Here is a 6,000-nt window from a genome sequence, read left to right as displayed (position 1 = left end):
TGATAGAAGTCCCAGGATTCCTGTGGCACGTGGAAAGGGACCCTTGGTCTCCCGCCTCAGCTGGAGAGGCGTTCCAAGTGCCCTACCAAGCCTCGAGGAGAATCCCGAGTTGTCCCTCGCAGCTAGGCAGGAGTCCTGACGTCGCTGAACAAACACGTGGGTGGAAGGGCCATCCCCGTCGTAACTCGGGAATATACCCCAGGTTCCCGCCGCAACTCGAGAAAAACCATGAGACTTCGCCCTCGCCACGAGATGAGGCTCGATTCCCCTGCACTGCGTACAGAGCAATTCTGTGTTGCACATCACACATGAAAGGAGCCTTGATTTCCTTCATGGCACCCCAAGAACACTGTTTCAAGGCTAGAGGGATCCTGAGGTCATTGTAGCAACACGAAAGAGCTCCGTGGACCAAAAATCAACTCGAGATGAGAGGTTAGTCCCTGGCTTCGACTCCAGAGGAATACCACCTTACCACAAGCACCTCAAGAGGAGGCTTCTCTCAGCTCTTGGTATGTGAGAGGGACCCTGAGTTTGCGGCCTCACGTGGAATGGACACCGCGATGCCCTGACTCGAAATAAGGCCGGATATCCCTGCAGTGACTTGAATGCAGGCTCGTCTTGCATCTCCCAAGACGAAAGGATGTCTGAATCCACTGTGGAGACCACAGAGAAAGACGTAGTTCCCCACCTCATCTCGACCGGAGGCCTCACATCCTTTGAAAACTCCAGAGGTACGCGGAGATCAGTGCCTCCAATGGAGATGATGCCTGACTCTTCGTGAAACTTGATAGGAGTCCCAGGATTCCTGTGGCACATGGAAAGGGACCCTTGGTGTCCCGCCTCAGCTGGAGAGGCGTCCCAATTGCCCTGCCAAGCCTCGAGGAGAATCCCGAGTTGTCCCTCGCAACTAGGCAGGAGTCCTGACGTCGCTGAAGAAACACGTGTGTGGAAGGGCCATCCCCGTCGTAACTCGAGAATATACCCTAGGTTCCCACCGCAACTCGAGAAACACCATGAGACTTCCCCCTCACCGTGAGATGAGGCCCGATTCCCCTGCACTGCGTGCAGAGCAATTCCGTGTTGCACATCACACATGAAAGGAGCCTTGATTTCCTTGGTGGCACTCCAGAGAAACCCCAAGAACACTGTTTCAAGGCTAGAGGGATCCTGAGGTCACTGTAGCAACACGAAAGAGCTCCGTGGCCCAAAAATCAACTTGAGATGAGAGGTTAGTCCCTGACTTCGACTCCAGAGGAATACCACCTTACCACAAGCACCTCAAGAGGAGGTTTCTCTCAGCTCTAGGTATGTGAGAGGGGCCCTGAGTTTGCGGCCTCAAGTGGAATGGACACCGCGATGCCCTGACTCGAAATAAGGCCGGATATCCTTGCAGTGACTTGAATGCAGGCTCATCTTGCATCTCCCAAGACGAAAGGATGTCTGAATCCCCTGTGGAGAACACAGAGAAAGACCTAGTTCCCCACCTCATCGCGACCGGAGGCCTCACATCCATTGAAAACTCCAGAGGTACGCGGAGATCAGTGCCTCCAAAGGAGACGATGCCTGACTCCTCGTGAAACTTGATAGGAGTCCCAGGATTCCTGTGGCACGTGGAAAGGGACTCTGGTCTCCCGCCTCAGCTGGAGAGGCGTCCCAATTGCCCTGCCAAGCCTCGAGGAGATTCCCGAGTTGTCCCTCGCAACTAGGCAGGAGTCCTGCCGTCGCTGAACAAACACGTGTGTGGAAGAGCCATCCCTGTCGTAACTCGAGAATATACCCCAGGTTCCCGCCGCAACTCGAGAAAAACCATGAGACTTCCCCCTCGCGGCGAGATTAGGCCTGATTCCCCTGCACTGTGTGCAGAGCAATTCCGTGTTGCACATCACACATGGAAGGAGCCTTGATTTCCTTGATGGCACTCCAGAGAAACCCCAAGAACACTGTTTCAAGGCTAGAGGGATCCTGAGGTCATTGTAGCAACACGAAAGAGCTCCGTGGACCAAAAATCAACTCGAGATGAGAGGTTAGTCCCTGGCTTCGACTCCAGAGGAATACCACCTTACCACAAGCACCTCAAGAGGAGGCTTCTCTCAGCTCTAGGTATGTGAGAGGGACCCTGAGTTTGCGGCCTCAAGTGGAATGGACACCGCGATGCCCTGGCTCAAAATAAGGCCGGATATCCCTGCAGTGACTTGAATGCAGGCTCGTCTTGCATCTCCCAAGACGAAAGGATGTCTGAATCCCCTGTGGAGACCACAGAGAAAGACCTAGTTCCCCACCTCATCGCGACCGGAGGCCTCACATCCTTTGAAAACTCCAGAGGTACGCGGAGATCAGTGCCTGCAAAGGAGACGATGCCTGACTCCTCGTGAAACTTGATAGGAGTCCCAGGATTCCTGTGTCACATGGAAAGGGACCCTTGGTCTCCCGCCTCAGCTGGAGAGGCGTCCCAATTGCCCTGCCAAGCCTCGAGGAGAATCCCGAGTTGTCCCTCGCAACTAGGCAGGAGTCCTGTCGTCGCTGAAGAAACACGTGTGTGGAAGGGCCATTCCCGTCGTAACTCGAGAATATACCCCAGGTTCCCGCCGCAACTCGAGAAAAACCATGAGACTTCCCCCTCGCCGCGAGATGAGGCCCGATTCCCCTGCACTGCGTGCAGAGCAATTCCGTGTTGCACATCACACATGAAAGGAGCCTTGATTTCCTTGGTGGCACTCCAGAGAAACCCCAAGAACACTGTTTCAAGGCTAGAAGGATCCTGAGGTCACTGTAGCAACACGAAAGAGCTCCGTGGACCAAAAATCAACTCGAGATGAGAGGTTAGTCCCTGGCTTCGACTCCAGAGGAATACCACCTTACCACAAGCACCTCAAGAGGAGGCTTCTCTCAGCTCTAGGTATGTGAGAGGGGCCCTGAGTTTGCGGCTTCAAGTGGAATGGACACCGCGATGCCCTGACTCGAAATAAGGCCGGATATCCCTGCAGTGACTTGAATGCAGGCTCGTCTTTCATCTCCCATGATGAAAGGATGTCTGAATCCCCTGTGGAGACCACAGAGAAAGACCTAGTTCCCCACCTCATCGCGACCAGATTCCTTATATCCTTTGAAAACTCCAGAGGTACACGGAGATCAGTGCCTCCAAAGGAGACGATGCCTGACTTCTCGTGAAACTTGATAGGAGTCCCAGGATTCCTGTGCACGTGGATAGGGATCCTTGGTCTCCGGCCTCAGCTGGAGAGGCGCCCCAATTGCCCTGCCAAGCCTCGAGGAGAATCCCGAGTTGTCCCTCACAACTAGGCAGGAGTCCTGACGTCGCTGAAGAAACACGTGGGTGGAAGGGCCATCCCCGTCGTAACTCGAGAATATAACCCAGGTTCCCGCCGCAACTCGAGAAAAACCATGAGACTTCCCCCTCGCCACGAGATGAGGCCCGATTCCCCTGCACTGCGTGCAGAGCAATTCCGTGTTGCACATCACACATGAAAGGAGCCTTGATTTCCTTGATGGCACTCCAGAGAAACCCCAAGAACACTGTTTCAAGGCTAGAGGGATCCTGAGGTCACTGTAGCAACAGGAAAGAGCTTCGTGGACCAAAAATCAACTCAAGATGAGAGGTTAGTCCCTGGCTTCGACTCCAGAGGAATACCACCTTACCACAAGCATCTCAAGAGGAGGCTTCTCTCAGCTCTAGGTATGTGAGAGGGACCCTGAGTTTGCGGCCTCAAGTGGAATGGACACCGCGATGCCCTGACTCGAAATAAGGCCGGATATCCCTGCAGTGACTTGAATGCAGGCTCGTCTTGCATCTCCCAAGACGGAAGGATGTCTGAATCCCCTGTGGAGACCACAGAGAAAGACCTAGTTCCCCACCTCATCGCGACCGGAGGCCTCACATCATTTGAAAACTCCAGAGGTACACGGAGATCAGTGCCTCCAAAGGAGACGATGCCTGACTCCTCGTGAAACTTGATAGGAGTCCCAGGATTTCTGTGGCATATGGAAAGGGACCCTTGGTCTCCCGCCTCAGCTGGAGAGGCGTTCCAATTGCCCTGCCAAGCCTCGAGGAGAATCCCGAGTTGTCCCTCGCAACTAGGCAGGAGTCCTGACGTCGCTGAAGAAACACGTGGGTGGAAGGGCCATCTCCGTCGTAACTCGAGAATATACCCCAGGTTCCCGCCGCAACTCGAGAAAAACCATGAGACTTCCCCCTCGCCGCGAGATGAGGCCCGATTCCCCTGCACTGCGTGCAGAGCAATTCCGTGTTGCACATCACACATGAAAGGAGCCTTTATTTCCTTGGTGGCACTCCAGAGAAAACCCAAGAACACTGTTTCAAGGCTAGAGGGATCCTGAGGTCACTGTAGCAACAGGAAAGAGCTCCGTGGACCAAAAATCAACTCGAGATGAGAGGTTAGTCCCTGGCTTCTTCTCCAGAGGAATACCACCTTACCACAAGCACCTCAAGATGAGGCTTCTCTCAGCTCTAGGTATGTGAGAGGGGCCCTGAGTTTGCGGCCTCAAGTGGAATGGACACCGCGATGCCCTGACTCGAAATAAGGCCGGATATCCCTGCAGTGACTTGAATGCAGGCTCGTCTTGCATTTCCCAAGACGAAAGGATGTCTGAATCCCCAGTGGAGACCACAGAGAAAGACCTAGTTCCCCACCTCATCGCGACCGGATTCCTTATATCCTTTGAAAACTCCAGAGGTACGCGGAGATCACTGCCTCCAAAGGAGACGATGCCTGACTCCTCGTGAAACTTGATAGGAGTCCCAGGATTGCTGTGGCACGTAGAAAGGGACACTTAGTCTCCCGCCTCAGCTGGAGAGGCGTCCCAATTGCCCTGCCAAGCCTCGAGGAGAATCCCGAGTTGTCCCTCGCAACTAGGCAGGAGTCCTGACGTCGCTGAACAAACACTTGGGTGGAAGGGCCATCCCCGTCGTAACTCGAGAATATACCCCAGGTTCCCGCTGCAACTCGAGAAAAACCATGAGACTTCCCCCTCGCCGCGAGATGAGGCCCGATTCCCCTGCACTGCGTGCAGAGCAATTCCGTGTTGCACATCACACATGAAAGGAGCCTTGATTTCCTTGATGGCACTCCAGAGAAACCCCAAGAACACTGTTTCAAGGCTAGAGGGATCCTGAGGTCATTGTAGCAACACGAAAGAGCTCCGTGGACCAAAAATCAACTCGAGATGAGAGGTTAGTCCCTGGCTTCGACTCCATAGGAATACCACCTTACCACAAGCACCTCAAGAGGAGGCTTCTCTCAGCTCTTGGTATGTGAGAGGGACCCTGAGTTTGCGGCCTCACGTGGAATGGACACCGCGATGCCCTGACTCGAAATAAGGCCGGATATCCCTGCAGTGACTTGAATGCAGGCTCGTCTTGCATCTCCCAAGACGAAAGGATGTCTGAATCCACTGTGGAGACCACAGAGAAAGACGTAGTTCCCCACCTCATCGCGACCGGAGGCCTCACATCCTTTGAAAACTCCAGAGGTACGCGGAGATCAGTGCCTCCAATGGAGATGATGCCTGACTCTTCGTGAAACTTGATAGGAGTCCCAGGATTCCTGTGGCACATGGAAAGGGACCCTTGGTCTCCCGCCTCAGCTGGAGAGGCGTCCCAATTGCCCTGCCAAGCCTTGAGGAGAATCCCGAGTTTTCCCTCGCAACTAGGCAGGCGTCCTGACGTCGCTGAACAAACACGTGTGTGGAAGGGCCATCCCCGTCGCAACTCGAGAATATACCCCAGGTTCCCGTCGCAACTCGAGAAAAACCAGGAGACTTCCCCCTCGCCGCGAGATGAGGTCCGATTCCCCTGCACTGCGTGCAGAGCAATTCCGTGTTGCACATCACACATGAAAGGAGCCTTGATTTCCTTGGTGGCACTCCAGAGAAACCCCAAGAACACTGTTTCAAGGCTAGAGGGATCCTGAGGTCACTGTAGCAACATGAAAGGGCTCCATGGACCAAAAATCAACTCGAGATGAG

This window comes from Cervus elaphus, chromosome 24 (assembly GCF_910594005.1).
Source record: "Cervus elaphus chromosome 24, mCerEla1.1, whole genome shotgun sequence".
Lineage (NCBI taxonomy): Eukaryota > Metazoa > Chordata > Mammalia > Artiodactyla > Cervidae > Cervus > Cervus elaphus.
The sequence above is the reverse complement of the archived record's forward strand: the minus strand, read 5'-3'. Positions refer to the sequence as shown.